Here is a 17665-nt window from a genome sequence, read left to right on the forward strand (position 1 = left end):
ATGTGTGCTAGGAAGATGGAGCCCTTGAGACAGTGTAGTCACCCTCCTAGTGGCTGTCAGTTCCCCACTTTGATCCTCCCCAGTCACTCTACTGCTGCACAAATGTTAACTTCTGCTGCAGACCCTCCCTCTCACTCACATGGTGTTGAAGTCAGAATCTTCCTCCAGCCTTTCTGTGTCACTTCTTGGGAGCCTGAGGCATCAGAGGTGCGAGGGAAATGCAAGACTATCGTCGCCATAGAGTCTAAACCAGGATCAGAAACCGACTGGACATCACTGGGGTGGAGCCAGCAGAAGCAGATAAAAGGACCTGGGCTCTGGTCAGACTGGTGGCTGTTCCACTGGTATAGTGAGCTCAGAGGGTGTCCATACTCCCAGATGAATGAATATGGGGAAGGGAAGGAAGGCTCTCTGCCCAGAGAATCCTAACTGGAAAACTGAGGCAGAGAGACAGGCAGAGTTTACGTCAACAGGCTGAGACTGCACTACCGGAACAGTGAGAGAAGTCAACCTTTCCACAGGACAAAGGTTGAATGTGCTTAGAGGGCCTGAGAGATAGTTACACACATATATACATGCACACATACAGACACACACACACACCATATGCTACCAGGAAGTTACAGCTACATTTTGTGGTTTGACTGGAGGCAGTGTTGTGTTAATTTTGATAAGGAGCCCTGTTGTTTCTGCAGGTGAAGCTGACCTGTCAGGCTGAGGCCGAAACATTTATGGTTAGGACATAATGCCTAACTCAATTCCTCAGACCTGAGGCTAGTACCTAACACTGTGCAGGAGCATTATGATTGGCATGGGTTTTTAAAAGGTGTATATGAGTGTATGAATGAACATGCGTGCTTTGGGGTGATTTTTGTACTTTGCAATAGCCATTGCTTTTGTATCTTCCTCCTCCTTCTTCTTAAAATACAGAAATAAATTTAAAAAACTGAATCTGGAAAAAGAAAAACAGGTTGGACTTTAGGCAGGTGGGTTCCAGGTCTTGGGATGTTACTAGTACAAAGGTTAATTGTGTGTGTCTTTTTGCTGGCCCTTTCAAATGTTAATTTTAGAAACAAAAAAAATTATCACAGACTTTACAATATTGGCTAAAATTTAAAATATTTAACACCTGAAGTGATTTTTTTACATTGATTCCTAGGAGTGCACATTAAATGTTAGATTATGCTGTATATAACGATAGAGTTGTGTTTCTCAGATCTCTGCGTTATGTTTGATGAAAGCTCCAGGAAAGTAGTGTAGTAACAGTAACGTTGAGGATCTTTTAGGTTTTTTCTTACATTTAAAGAGTAAAGTTAGGGCTGGGTCTTGGCCACTAACACTGCTTGCTAATCTCGGTTCCAATCCATGTCCGGGTCCCAGTGCTGCTGTTGTTTGCACCTATTTGTAATCCAGTTCCAGGGTGTCTAAGGCCCTCTTCCAGGCTCCACTGGCCATACACACCTCTAGGCAAGTCACTCAAACATGAAATAAAGATAAATCTTAAGAAAAAAAGATGTGTATTTATTAAACAGTCAAAACATCTCTAAACTGCATTTTCTTTTCTGGACAAATTTAGTATTTTTAGAATCAGCCTCCCTGTAGAGCTATTTTGATATACCTCTAGTCCTTGTCTATTTAAAATGTGCACAGTTTGTTAATAAAATAATGAGGCAATTTTTTGGAAAATTGCTAACAGATGATATGTTTGTTGTAAATAAAATTATAAAATTAGGTTTTTAACATCTAAATATAATAGAAGTCATAGTCTTATCAATGAAAAATTTGGGAATGAATTCAATAGAAAAAGTCCATTTGAGTTAAGAACCAAGAAAAGAGGCAGGTTCAGGGAAGGAAGTTTTTATGAAACCACACAGGGGGAAAACAAAAGTCTTCAGGGAGGCAGTAAAAATACCCAGCATCCCAACAGGAATATTTAGAATTGTAGTCAAGATCTTAAAAACAAAAGACAAGGTTAGTGTCCCCTGCCTTTTTCCTTCAAATTGGAGTCAGGAAAGCAGGGAAGCCTATCAATAAAAACCCATAAACAGCAGCACTGAGGCAGGGCTCAGTAATCTGTGATGTTACAATCTTTGACACAGATTGGATTGTCATGTCTCCGCCCATGACCAAAGATAAAACTTGGGGTGTGACACTTCCCTGTTTTTGTGTATTACCAACAAAAATGTAATAAAGGGTCTAAAAGCAATTATAAAGGAGGGGCCCAACCTCATCACCTCTAAATGTTCTAATGGTTGTCTCCAATCTAATTTAAGTTGGTGAAAATGTACCTTGTAAAATATTCAAGATTATAAAAATAATCTCATCTATAAAAGAGATCAAGAGATCAGCCCATCCTTAAACTCATTATTTTTGTTATCAGTGCATAACAGCAAAATACAACAGTATAAAAATGCTAGTAGAAATTGTTCACCTTGAGTTACACACACACACACACACACACACACACACACACAAACACAATTTACCATTAACAGTAGCATGTGACAGTTTCATGTCAAATACATTTGCTTTTCTTTTTGAAATCTCCCTTCCCTGTAGCATAGTGAGCTCCTTTCTCCCTCTTCTCTTGACACTTCTTTAAGTTTTCCTTTTTGTTTAAATAGTTGTCTTTCTTTGGAATGTTAAGACAGTCTTCGAGCAGCTTCGTATTACAATAGGCTGTGTATTTAAACCGCCATGTCTTCTTGCTTCTGTTGTGATTGTGCTCTTTAAGGGGACAGGCAAGCTGAGCTTAAGCTCTCACTAAGAGAGGAAGAAGCAAATTTTAGTTATGTGAGTCCTCATGTGAGAAGCTCTCCTGCTTCCCCAGGGTCTCAGATACTCAGAAGCATGCAGTTTCTTTCCATTTTTTTTTGTAGTAATAATGAGGGAAAGAAGAAGGGAGAGAGAGAGGGAAGGAGATAGCTTCTCACGGTGTGTGTGTGTGTGTTTGTGTGTGTGAGTGTGTGTGCGTGTGGCTATCTATCATCTTTTGACAATTTCAAAATTAAATAATGTAATGCATACCGTTGGACCTTTATATATTTATTTAGAATGTTTAGCTTGTCTCTAACACACATCTAGAGCAATGCTAGAAAAATACAGTAGAGAAATTAATAACTTACCCAAACTATAAAAATACAGTTTGAGAACTAATAAAAAAAACCTCATTTCAAAATTGTTAATGTCCTGATATAAAGATGTGAAAACTAGAAGCTAATTTCTATGTCTAAAGCAGCAGGATGTTCTTAATGAGACTGTTTTGCTCAGAATAATATTTTATGATAAACCAAAGACAAGATTTATGTTTTGTCAAAAAAAAATTGGTTTACGTTTTCTGCTGTTTGTGTTTCACAATTTTGGCTGCTCGGGAGATTCTCATCAAAGTCTGGAGTTTGTTGAGGATCAATCTGTATGTGGCTGCTTTGTAAGTGACTATTTTAAACTATTTTAGTACACTAATGCTCTATGTATCTGAGACTGAAAACATGTAGAGCCATGTACTTAAAAGTTTTATTATGCAGCAGTTACAGAGTTGAAAATATATTAGGATAATACATGCCAAGTTATGGACGGGTGTTCCTGCTCAGCTGCGTGTATGGCTGAGTGCATTCTCAGCAGCCCGGGATGCCCCATGAAGAAGACACAATAATGGGGTTAGCAGCCTATGGCTGCAGTCAGAGCCAATCTGAGAACCAGGCAGAACAGGCCTAGCCCTGGCCCAGGCAGAGGAATCTGTGATAAGCCGGCTCAGTAAAGAAATACAAGAAAAATCCCATGGCAGCAGCCTGGGTAAAAGAAAGAGTTAACTCATGGTGACTGTGAACTGGGAGGATATTAAGAACATCCTTCCAGACTGCATAGCTAACTTTTCACTTTTAAAGGAAGAAGTGATCCAAATGATGGACTCTGCTTGTGCTGTATTGAACCTTGTTATCAGTGTCTCTGGAGACTTAAAACGTTATCTAAAAATTATGCCACCTGTCTTAGTTTGGGTTCTATTGCTGTGAAGAGACAGCACAACCAAGGAAACTCTTGTAAATGCAAACATTTCTTGGGGCTGCCTCACAATTTTAGAGGTTTTGTCCATTGTCATCAGTATCAGGGAGCATGGAAGCATGCTGGCAGACATGGTGCTGGAGGAGCCAAGAGTTCTATTTCTTGATCTGAAGGCAGCCCGCAGGAAACTACACTGGGCGAAGCTGGAGCAGTGATTCATTTCCTCCTCCAAGGCCACACCTACTCCAACAAGGCCTAATAGTGCCACTCCCCGTGGGCCAAGCATTCAAGCACATGAGCCCATGAGGACCAAACCTATTCAAACCATCACACCTTTGATACAATCTTACTATCCAAAGCCTAGGTATATACAAAATAGGTATGTACTAACATATGCTAACATATTATATATTGGAGGTATACTTGGCAACACTCTATACTAAGCAGCACTGTTCACTAAAACAGCTTCTGACAAAGAAACCTAAACAGCACTTTGAGGTGCCCGAGGATTACCCGAAAGACAAGCAGAATGTAATTCAAGTGTGTCTGACCTAAGATCCACTCCTTCTATATCCAAGCTACTTAAATCTGGAACTAAGTGGTTTGCTGGAATGAACTTTTTGACACTTGTCTCTTACCCATCCATAATGTGAGGTTAAATCAGACCAGCCAAAATGAATCTTCTCCTAGCTTCATGGAACAATGGGAAACAAAACACCAGATAGTGAATCACCAATGTCTTTAGAGAATGTTGCTCGGAGACAAAGGAGGGAGTTGTCAGAACTGAAATAAAGTCATGGTGGGCATGGTGTACTTGCCTGAAAGCCCAGGCAAGCTGAAGCAGGAGGGTCTTAAGTTAGAGGACATCACCCTAAGCTGCATGATGAGATACTGTCTCCAAATCCTGCCAGCCCTTCCAAAAGCAACCAGAAGTCACGAGGTTGTTATAAAAAAAAATGAGAATATTCATCAAGTGAGAATATTTATAGTTTCAATCCTGGAAAAGTCAAGAACCAAAAGCAGCATTTTAAAAAACTTTTATTGGTTCTTTGTGAATTTCACACTATGCATCCCAATCCCACTCAAATTTCCATCCCCTCATATCTGCTCTCCACTCTTGCAACCTCCCCCACAAGACAAAACAAAACAAAACAAATCTCATTGTGGAAGCTGTAGGGTGTCAATGTATCCTATAGTATTACCCTTTGTCTATGCGTCTTTAACTTGCAAATGTTAATTGCAGTGAGTCATCGCTCTGGTTTGAGGCCTCTCTCTGGCTTGTGCTACACCATCAATACTGGAACCTCACTGCGACTCCTCTCAGACATCCCATTATTGCCCTGTGTCACTGAGATCCTGCAGTTTTGGATCCATAGAAGCAGCCTCTTCACTTGCAGTTCATAGATGGGGTAGAGGTTGATGTGGGCACACTCAAAGCCCTGGATCTGGGCCTGAACGATATCTGAGCTGCTCAGCCTGATGGCTCTCCTGCTCCTATCCCTGCCCTGGCTGGGTCATCTAGTTCTTCAGTGAGCAAGTGGCAGAGCCAGCTCTCCCTCCGTTCTGCCCTCAGGGCCAGCTAATCTGCACCAACAGCATCTGCTGTGCTGCCCAGGTGAGGGGCCAGACCTGCTCTCCTAGGTGCTGCAGCAGCTGAGGGGCTGGGACAGCTCTCCTTCTCTGCCTTCATGTCCTTGGGTCTGGCTCACCCACAACCCCACAACCAGGGCCAGCTTAGCAGTGAACACAGATGAGAGATGGTGGGCACAGGCAGCAGTCAACAGCAGTGCTTTGTGGATGTGAATCTGGTAGGAGTCAGATTGTGAACCCCAAGGTCTAGTACATTGGCACTGAGGAAATACCGGGTGTCTTGGGTCTTCTGCTGCCCTTCTGCACCACTATAAAACGTGAACATGAAGTTTCTGGCTTTCCCTGGGAGTAATGAACCTCTCTGGACTCAGACACAAGCCTTCTGAGTCTCTCTTTGTTTAATGATCTGCTGCGCAAATGCTTCCAGGTCAGACTTAACATAAAAACACAGCACTTCTGTTTCATTTCTAAAGCCTCCTGTGCCATGAAATACTAATTAAATAAATTTGTGTGATTAGTGTGCTCTGTTGTTGAGGCTTCCCCACAAACCCGCTGAGAAATCCTTTCCTCTAAGTTTTCATTAGCAAGGTTGCTTCCATGAAATTTACCAGTGACCCACTGTTTAGAGACCGTCGCATGGTAACAGCACAGCTCTGAGTGTCGAGATCAGAACACCATCTCAAGTCTATGCTAACACACGAGTGGGGCCTCTCTTACCTCAGTGATTTGACTGCGCAGCTCCAACAAAAGCTGCTTGAACTCTGGCTCACCTGCAACCTCCCACACACATGTTGCATGAAACAGAGTATTGTGTTGGTTTGTGTACCCCTGGTACCAGTTCTATAAATGACGATAACTGTATTTAACTCAGGTATGATAAAAGTTTCCTGTGAAAATGTTTGTAGGCCTTTGAGGTGAGCTGTTTTTGCTACTCAGCTTGGCATCACGGTTGGAATCTCGAAAGGTCAAGTTTAGCCACCTGTCCCTGAGAAGCCAAGTAAAAGAGCCAAATAATAGTGGAAATCAGAAGTGGAGATTTATCCAATGTGGCCTTATTGGCAAGAGGGACAAAGAGAGGCAGTGAGCCACTGAGTGCATCTGTGAGGCCCTGAAGTGAGATCCCAGTTTGACTAGAGGGCTAAGGAGGTCCATATCTAAGCAGTCCTAGTCAAGGTATGGTCCTGCCCACAGTCATCCCATCACTGTGTAGGCTTCAATTGTAATCTCTAGTGTGGTCTGACAAGTTAGAACTGTGTGAGATCTCTTTCTGGGAGATGAGTTCACCTCTGGTGGGTCATTTTCCTTCTCCCAGAGTGAGATTCCTGGAGAAATTCCTCTGTCTTTAAGGTCTACTGTTTCAATAATCTGATAGATTGAGAGAATCTGTCTCACCAGAGTATGTTGAGTATGCTCTGACAGTGAGATTGCCAGGAGAATTGCGTTTCCATGAACTCGGCACCATGCTTGTCCAACATCTGTCTCCAGTATCCCTCTAAAGCAACAGTCATTCACGCTTCAGGTTCAACTCTCATCTCTCTGGAGTCTCCCTGATGAGGACAGCCCACTTCATTCCCCTGTGAAGGAATTCCTATAGCACTTTGAGCTTCTGCTTTCACAGCTGTATCTAGAGGCCAGCAGAACACCAAACTGGAATAGAGATTTCTTCAAAGTGGAAAAATATCTGAGCTAGAGAAGAATGAAGTTTGCCTCAACTTCCTTCACCTGACAAGAATGGAAAGCCAGATACCACAAAAAAACACCCTTGGGAAGCTAACCATCTGAACAAGGACAGGTATCGTGTGACTAAGCCTCATCAGGGCCTTTTAACTTGGAAGCCCTTTCCTCTGTCCCTCCTGAAGGCTGGTGTACAAACATTACCCAAAATTCTTCTGGAGACTCATGCATCTGTGATATACTTTTCTTCTATTAACCTGTTCTTTGTCAGTTCATTCACAGCTTCACAGTCCTGCAACTGGTAGTATCTAAATTGGTAGAGAAATCTTAGCACTGTTTATTACAAACTGATTTTTAGCATGATTGTGAGTCAGGGAGCAGAGTAAAGGGCCGTGCCTTGTACTTATTGGATTCTCCAGAAGACTGCTAGCCTAGGCCCGGCCTTGACTGTGTGATTGTTTTCATTTCATTTGCACAAGTTTAATTGAATGTAGAATTCCTGTACCAAAACATTTTCCCTCCCAAGGCTAACTACATAGTTCTCAGTTATACTTCTTGGATTATTGGTATATTACCAATTGTTCTCTTTCTACAAGTCCATGTTCCACACTCTGACCTGTCTCAGACTTCCCCCATCTGCTCTGACCCTCCTAGATAGCTGAGAATGATTCTCTGCATTTGGTAGCACCACTGTTAGATTGCTCCTGGTTTAATTAGCGGGAGATGTGAAGGCAGGAGGGAAAGGGACCTGTGCTGCCTTTCCCCACTGTTTCCCTGAGCAACAGCATCCCTTTCTGTGTTACGCCCTTTGACACACCAGGAGACACAGAACTGCTGCTCCAGGCACAGCCTCAGCAGGTCCTGCCTTCTCTGTTCTCCTTTGCTTCTTCAGCTCCGGAGACACCAACAATGCCCCATCATTAATAATATCTGGCTGCCCCACTCTCCTTGACTGCATTTGCAATCCTCTCATTAAGTACTAAATATATTGAGCCTTCAGAGATTACCATCTGTGGAGCAACCTTGATCAGGGCTTTGTGGTGGCCATTAGGGAGAGCTGTTTTCTGTCTGAGGTGCAGGAAAGTGGGACCCCACCTAGGTAGGCAGAATCATCCTAAGAAAGGAGGGATAATTGTTTAATGAGAGAATGCTTTTTCCTCCCCAGGATTCCCATCCCCTAGTGTGGTGACAGGAATTGCCATGGGTTCTGCTAGATCTGTTCACCTTCCTAAATCATGTTTCAGAAAGGCAAAACATTTTCCTTTTCTTTTCTTTCGTCTCTTTCTTTTAGATAGCCAGCTGGTTTCTAGGACCCTGGCTTCCCAGGAAAGGTTCAAAGATTCCACAATATTCTTGTATTTGTCATTTCCTGCTTCCAGTAGGGACTGGTGGTTGTTGCTAGTTTTGTTGGGGTATGTGGCAGGACACAGAGGAGCTGGGAGTGTCTAGAATTGCTATATTTTCTTCATAACTATGCACCGGTGAGTGTTGTATTCTTATGGCATTTGCCTGGGGATTGTAATCATATTTTAAATTTTTGAATGTTAGGCCGAATTTCTTTGGACCAGCAAACATCTTCTTCTGATTAATACTTGGCTCTTTGTTTCTTCCCCCTCAGGAGCTGTAGACTGCTTGGCTATCCATGATACTCCACATGTCCCCGAGTACTTAAATTATTTTAATCATTTTGTTCAATGTCCTAGTAATTTTGATAATTGTTTGTTTTTTTTTTTTTGTAACAGATTTTCTTCAACATCTATTGTCTGATTGGCGGCTCCCATTTCTATCTTTAAACTTGGCATTCATGTTTTTCAAATAAGTGATCTTTCATTATATCATATTTTCATAATTATTTATTCAAGTTATATAATTCTTGAAACTCTCTTTAATTGTCACCAGAAAACACGTTATTTTTCCAAAGTCTACTGAAAATGGTTGTCTGAGCTACATAAACCTTTACCTTTAGGGTTGCATTTTATTTTATTTATTTTTTTTGTTTTATTTGTTTGGTTTGAAAATACATTTGTAGGTGATGTGACTTTTCTGTTTACCTATCATTCAAAGGATGCTATTTACTTCCCAGTGTATGGTTTTAATTAAGTAAAACTTGACAAGGATTGGTGTGTCTGTACAAAGTCTTCCTTTTAGAAAGGTTGGGCTCTAAGTGAAAGAAATAAAGAAAAAAAATATTTCAAAAGACATGAAATTTGGTGTCTAGCAAGGAGGAGTCAGGTTACCTAAAATCTAAGTTGCTGACAGAAACTATATTTTATTCTGGTTTTTTTTTTGTTTTGTTTTGTTTTTTGTTTTGTTTTTTGGTATTCACAACACAACATCTGTTTCAAAATGAGAAGAGGTTGGATGGGCAGATGAACAAATGAATTAATTCAAAGTTCAAGAGTCTTTAAAGCAGGCATCAAAAGAAAATTTCCATTAAGGCAAAGATCAATTTTTAAAATATTCCTTCTTTTAAACACACTGTCAACCCAACAAAATTATAGATTTAAGTGAGATTAATTTAATGTTTTTTATGTAACAAAGTGTCATTTGTATTAAAATGCCATTATTTTCTGAGTTCTGAACCAATACTCTTTTTCTCTAGATGTGGACTGAACAAATATGCAGATAAGTCATCTGAATTGCAAATAGTTCATGGGAAGCATGATGGTGTCAAGGAAAGAGCAGACCACTTAGCAAAGACCAAAGTCCCAGCTCATCTTCTTAGCTGTATGACTTGCATATGTCATTCAAATGAAGTCTCTAATTTCTTCTGTGAAAATCTGCTTTACCTGCTTCAAAAGAAGGGGACCGATGTGTGCATTAACAAGAAAGTACTATGCAATCTTAACTGTGGCTATAACAATTTCATAATTTGGTTTTAAATACAATGTTCCAGTTATAAGATAAAGAATATGGCTGACCCTAAGAATGAAAGAGGAAAACAAGCAAGCAAGCAAACAAACAAAGAAGCCAACCTCCCAATGATCTGTACACCAAAAGCAAAACAAAAAGAAGCAAGTTTAATGGAAGGAGCCCAACCTGAGAGAAAGCACCCAAACCTTCTACCTTCAGAATGATTAATGCCTGAACCTGCCACTTTGAAGTAAGGAAACTCCCAAATGAGAATAAAAAGATCTTGAATTGTAGTGCATTCAGAGCACATTTTTCTAGTGATTACTGTTTGATGACTTTCTGTGGTCTGCTGTCTGCACATTTACATGTACACACTGCTGTCTCTGAAAGGTTATGGGGGGGTTTTCACATCTCCTGAAGGCTATTGGCCATTGGCCATTGTGCAATATCAAATCTCATTGCCGTACATCCTTTCCCACTGGTCTCTGAGAACAGTAACTTTTACTCCAGGAAGAATGAGTTACTTCCGCTTTTCTGTTTCCACAGCTTCTGTACCCCAAGGGCATCGGTTGTGTGCATGTATCTGCTTCTGTTTCTATCTCCCTCACACACTGTAAAGCCTGCAAGGCCAGAAACCTCATCTCTTTTGTTTTTGTACCAACCTCATTCCTCAATATGAATTGCTCTATTATAATGCAAGTGGGCAAGACTTCCAAGATCCAGAATTTCAGGGGATATTTGCCAAAAAAAAAAAAAATAGGTAAATAAAGAAACATATAAAGAGAGCCTTGGTCCTTGTTCTTCAGTCTCAATCAGTATTCTTGATTAAGTGGTGATTTTGTGTGATATATTACCTACGTTAGGGCTGGACAACCAGCATTTCAAACATGTGCCTCTGGAAAAACAAAAAAGGCTGGGAATGGTGCCAAGTCATCTGTCTGTTGCTGCTTGTAGTCTCCTTTCCTATATAAAACTGCAAACAAGAACTAGTTGCAGCTCAGGGTGAAGGCAAATGGCTGAAACACTCCTGGGCGTCCCCCACCCGGGCACTGTCTGACGAAACCTTCTCTCTATACACTGTGCGGCAGCCTTATCCATTCATCAAGCAGGACGACCCCTCACTCTTCACTGTTGTAAAACAAACAAACAAACAAAAAAACAATAGATTTGCTTTTCAAAAAACCAAGACTGAAAACTGACATGAATACAAAGCCCGTGGCAGAAGGAGAAAACTAACTTCTGAAAGGTCCACTGTGAACTCTACATGTGTGTGCCCAAACTCATACACATGTAAGTCTCTGAAAGAGTTAAGAAAAATGAACTGTTGTTGGGATTTTTCCTCATTTCTAGATCACCACCATTATATACAAGTGTGGGCAGAACTCTGTCTGACAGCAATCTAGGACAGGACTAGTTTCTGGCCATCAGCTGAGTCGACTAGTGGCTGGATCTAGTGAAGTTGGAACGAAGATTTCTGGTCTTTGAAACCTGAGTACCGGTGCATGGTAAGAATTGGAGTAGCCTCTATAACCTGAAAATCAAAAGGGAAGGTATAATGCCATCAATGTTTTTGAGAATCAATTAGGTGCTGAAATGAGCAAAGCAGAGAGCTCAGGCTACCTGCATACAGGGATGGAGCTGGCGTCTTAGTGATGACTTCAGATTCTTCAGTCCTCTGTGGGTGCCGGAGCCTTACAATATAGTCCATACCATGGAGAAAGAATTTTCGTGTTATGTAAACTTAAAGTCAGAAAAGAATGTTAAATCACCTTAAGAAAAGAAATACTGAAAAACAGGCTAAAATATAACTGATATTTTAGTTATGAAATTTAACATAATGGTTAAGTTTTCCCACTCCAATATAGGAGTCCAATGCACAATGTATAGTAATGGGATTTATGGGAGTTAGCACAATGCAGAGTAAGTCACATGTGTGCATGTACACACACAAACACACATACACACTTATGTATCTTGCAGATATATTCCCCACTTCCCTGTTTAAAATCTTTACAAAACGTCAGCTACATGGCAGAGGCAGAGAGGATGTACCTTGCTTTCCACTTTTCTTCACACATGGTGTTCTGTAATACTCTCAGTAATATTTAAATTAGCAAAGAAGAAAGTTATTTATATACTAACTATATCATCATGTATGAAATTAGACGTAATGGTGGCCGGGCCAAATTATATATAGATGCATTCACTAGAAATAAAAATAGATTGAAAATGTATCATGGTGGAGGACTTGTACATCACAAAAATTCTGTCTCCCAAAGTGCTTAAATTGTGATCGTATTCTGATTATTATGCCTGAAATCCCAATGTAAATTAAAGCTACAACCAAACAACAAACCAAAAGAGAATTAAACCTATCTGTACAGTGTAGCTGAGCTCTGGGCTTGAGGACAAGCAGGCTCTCACCAACCTGAATGCCCACCAAAACATCTCTAAGTTCTATGGGATTTTTTTTAATTGAATGGAACTGCCCTGTAGCACATGCTATTTTAGCTCCTTGTTTCACTCTCCCAATTAGAATAACAAAACATTTCTCCTTGTCCTTCACATTTGCAGAGTCTGTGGCAAGTGGCCCTGCCCATGGTCTAGCATCTTTAAGCTAGCCCAACACTGTCCTGTTCTTTGCCCAGTGCACAATGGATAGTACTGGGAGTTGTGGGAGTTAGCACAATGGAGAGATGGGGCTGGATCAGGCATTCACTTGAATCCAGACCCGTGCTTAAATGAGCCGATGAGATCCATTTGAAGCACTTGCTTTGCAATAGGTATTTTCCTTCAAAATCTGCAGTGCAGAAGTTTGCCTACAGAATTTCTCTTCCAGGAATTCATTCCACTGACTTTGTCTGAATATAATATAAAGAGTTGCATGATAGCAGAATAGAGTGAGAACTTTGATTTAAATTTTTTATTGTTGTTTTGTTTTATAATACGCATGTTTTATTGTTAATTGTAATGCTACATTCACTGCAGAAAAAAATAATAAATGGCTCAAAAAATGACATTGCCAACTTAAGTTTTGAACTCAGTGACCCAGTTGAGTGCTGTAGTGTATTATTGTCGTGACACTGAACACGCCATCCTGGCATCATATTATTTGTGAACCAAGTTAGAAAGAAAAATGTTGAATATTCACTTTGTGTTAGCATTTTCTAATTTTCAGGCCCTTTCCTAGCCTCATCCATTTCTTTGAAATATTTTGGGGCAGAAATGAATTCAAAGGCTTGCCCTCTCAAAATGTGTGGGGGCTTCTTTAAGGTCAGGCCACTGAGGCTGCCTGCAAGAGCTCCCTCCGCACTGCCATTGCTTCATATTATGCAAGGTATCAGGTCAAAGATTTCACACGCCATCCTAAGCTGCTGCTGTTTCTTCTTTTTATTGCCCTCCCCATCTCCATGGGCTCCACAGTAATAAAAGGGACTAGAGAAAGGAAAGAAGACTTCCCCTAGAGGGTGCAGAGGAAGATAGAATTCAGAGCACAGAGGGCAGAGTTGTAACACTATATGACAGAAAAACCTCAGAATCAAAGATTTTCTAAAATGACATTTACCAATGGTCCATTTTCTTCATATGCACTTTTATAACTTCCATACTAAGAAATTGTCACCTCAAATTTTTTTCTCCATGAGATCTTATTTGGGAAATTATGACTATCTTCTAAATTGATTTAAGCACTGAATTTTTATATTTAGGCTGGCTTTCTGATACCTGAGCACCATATACAATACAGAGAGGAAGTTACCATTATTATATTCTATTCCCACACAGACATATAAGTTATGCAGTCTTAATACTAAGTATTCACCTTTGAGAAATGCATTTTAAGGCATAATCAACCATATGCCTTCTCAGTTTCTATGAGCCAACTATATCCCCTTGAGTTGAAAACTTAACACTTAGCACGCATTAGTCTGTAGCATGTAGTAGCAAAAACCACAGCTGGATCATCTCCTTATTTCATTCACGCTGCTGGTAAGAGAATACTTTAGCTCTGACAGTTTATAAACAATAGGATTTATTTCTCATCGTTGTGAGGCTGAGAAGCAAATCCAAAATCAGGGCACACTGAAAGGGGCAAATGAGAGAGTCTCACAAGGTAGAGGGGAAAAGGCAACATTTCTCAATCTCTTTTACAAAGGCAGAGCCATCATGGATGACTCCTCAAAACTTTTAATTTAAAATATTACCATCATGAGGGTTAGCTCTTAAGATATGGATTTTGAGAGACATTGTCACTGACACCATAATGATTATTTTTCCAGCTAGAAGAGTGGCTTCCTTAGGCCATCAGCTGACAGTCCTTTTCATACATGTAATTGTCTGTTACATACAGCTCATATTGATGCTGAAGACTTGCCAGCCTGGATATTCACAAATTACAGCCTCTTCTTGGCTCTTCATGAGTTGATGCCTTCACAGCTTTAAGGTTCACAAATTATTTATTGTTCTTTTTTCAATAAGTACCATAGTTAAAATAGTCTACTTAATTAGATCCAAGAGAAAAATCAGTTGACAGTCAAGATTTTTTTTCCAGAATTATTTCCCAATGATTCTCATGCTTATTGTATTATTAGATGTTTTAAATGACTATAAGGGAAGTAGGGCAGGTCAGTGTTAGTTCCCCCTTTTAGAAAGGAGAGGTCTAGACATGGTAAGCAGGAGCCTGGGCCATCATTACATAGCAATGGATAGAAGACCCTGGATCTCACCTACTTCTCTCTGCATCGATAGTTCTTTAAACAAAAACTTAGAAAACCACTTGTTATATCCACTTCTTCAATAAGGCCTGAGCTATACCTGTTTTCTTTAGTGACAGCTATACCAGATAAAGCAATGAACCTGCAGACACATCACATACCCATTGGCTTTTGACAATTCTCAACTGTTACTGAAAGCCTATAGTCTGGGTACCAGGTAGAGAGTTTAGATCCATTATTGTATTTACTCTCTTTTTCTCAAGAAGGATGCTCTTTTTTTTTTCTTTTCTAAGTTCACATTGAAAGTTGTAAAAAAAAAAAAAGAAGAAAGAAAGGAAAGAAAAGAAACAGACAAACTGTGACAAACATGAGTGTGGTGGTTTGAATGAGAATGGCCTCCATAGGTTCATATGTTTGAATTCTTGGTCCCCATTTGGTGGAACTGTTTGAGAAGGACTAGGAGGTATGGCCTTGTTGGAGAAGGTATGTTATTGGCTGCCAGATTTTAGGTTTCAAAAGCTCAAACCAGTCCCATTGTCTCCTCTTTTGTCTCATGGTTGTGTTTCAAGATGTGAGCTTGCAGCCACCTTTCCGTGCCATGCCTGCTCTACCTGATACCATGCTCCCTGCCATGATGGCCATGACTCTGAGACTGTAAGCCCGAATAAACTCTTTCTTCTTGACAAAACTGCCTTGGCGCATGTTGTGTTATTACAGTAATGGGAAAGTAACCAAGCCAGGAAGACGGTGTGTGTATTAAAGGAGGACTGTGGGTGACCAAGATGTGCCTGTCTTTACTACTGTCTATTGTTTGCTGTTTTGACATTATCGTACTGCTGATTATCCCATTCTTAAAAAAGAAACAGAAACGTAAAAAGATTTTCTTCTTAGCCTTTTTAATTACAGAGCTTCGGTGACAGCTTTGTATGAACTTCATCAAGGGGAACAAAGACTGTGTTTACCTGGTTTCTCTTGCTGTGTGTTTACACCGGTTGCTTGTTCGTTCTGCTAGACCACGCTTCTCACGTGGTTTGCAGGTAAGGATGCCCCATCTCCTCATTACTGATCCTGTGCTCGGTAACAAAAACAAAACAAAACCCAACATGGAAACAAAGGAAAACACTTTCCTGTCATTGCTTGGCTTTCTTTGCCACTGCCCATCTGGCATGTCAATGAAAGAAGGTGAGAAGGTGGAAAGAAAAGAAAAGAAAAGAAAAGAAAAGAAAAGAAAAGAAAAGAAAAGAAAAGAAAAATCTATGTAGCACATGTTTAGTTGTATGGAAAGATCACTGAGAAGCCACAGTTACTGTCTTTGTTTCTAATATAACAGAGTATCCCCAGGTCAAAGACTTCCCCATTCTTCCTTCTTTATTCCCTCTTTCCTTCATACCCAACCCTGACAATAAACTTCTCCACATGAAGCCAGTCACAGGAAGTCTACTTTCTGATGGTGGCATGACAAAGAGCCTCCTGTTTCAGCAGCAGCATATGGTTCTGAGATGCATGCAGAAATGATATGGGTGGTTCTGGTGGCTGCTGCATCCCTGGTAGAATACATCACAAGCAGATATTTCAGACCTCACACTGCAGCTGCTAGAGCCGGGACTGCGGGGCTGCAGGGCACCGAGCAAGGCAGAGCCACTGCCACACAAAATGCTTTAACACTTGTGAGGAGAGACAGCAACAGCTGTGGAAATTCTAAAGCTACTCTCTGAATTAGAATGAAATCCCGTGGCCAGATCAGTCCCCAAATGTCTTTAATCATCCAGCACTCTGGCCCTGCGGAATGAGCATCACCCTGCACCCACTGAATTGACACGGGGGCCCACTTGAGTCCCAAACCCCAAACTCTGAAAGTCAGTGATGACTTTGCTTTGCCAGTTCCTGAATAAGGGAACCACTGTCCATCACCCTGGAAGTGGGAGGGATTGACAAACCACACAGGTTAAAGGGAAAACTTTTTCATGTCTCTTTAGGATCAACGGCCATCTCAGAAAGAAGCCATTGCTTCTTTAATGTTCTGTGTCTAGTGTGTAACTAGGAGCATATCGACTTCTGCAATTTGAGATCTTTCTTTGAAGTTTAAATATGCCACTTTAACTGTGTTCTCATCCTCTACAACCCACTGAATGAATAACCCAAATTACACAGAACAGCAGCAAATTGGCTCATCATAGCCCCGTTATAATTTAAAAAGAATAAAGATCTGAAAACCCAGAAAGTCTGAAGGAGCTGATGAAGCTCAAAAAGGAGTTGACAGGTCTTTCCTCTGAAGGACATGGATTCTAACTCATCCTTGGTTTGTAGTGATTAAGAATCACTCACATCTTGAGTTCTGCTTACATGTATCTTCAGCATAGTGTCCCTAGTAGGGACACTGACAGCTTGCCTTTGCCATCCCTGCTGTCTCCTCTGGGAGCACACATGTGTAAATCATTTCCTCCCACATAAAAGTGATCTTTGGAAAGCGAAGTCCAAGGCATCCAAGAATACCTGGCCTTTCCACTGTCAGCTGCCTGCTTCTCTTCTGGCTTCCCAGCTCAGAAGGAAAGGGACAGCAGCTCGCTGCCTGGTTGAAGAGCTCGGGACAGACAGACAGAACTTGAAAAACATCTCTGCATCCCCAGGGAGGGTGCTTTCCAGACAAAATTCTCTTGGTTTTAACCAAGCATTCCTTTGTGGTGATAAAACACCAGGTCACAAGTCAGACTTTGCCTCCACTATTGAGTGTCACCTTTGAACTCTAAATATAGTTAGTACAATTTTCCAGCTGCCAGGCTCCAGGCCCCCATTCTGAACAAGAGAATAAGTAGCGAAACAGTAATAGCTTCTGGAAT

The sequence above is a fragment of the Meriones unguiculatus genome, chromosome 20, assembly GCF_030254825.1.
Source record: "Meriones unguiculatus strain TT.TT164.6M chromosome 20, Bangor_MerUng_6.1, whole genome shotgun sequence".
Lineage (NCBI taxonomy): Eukaryota > Metazoa > Chordata > Mammalia > Rodentia > Muridae > Meriones > Meriones unguiculatus.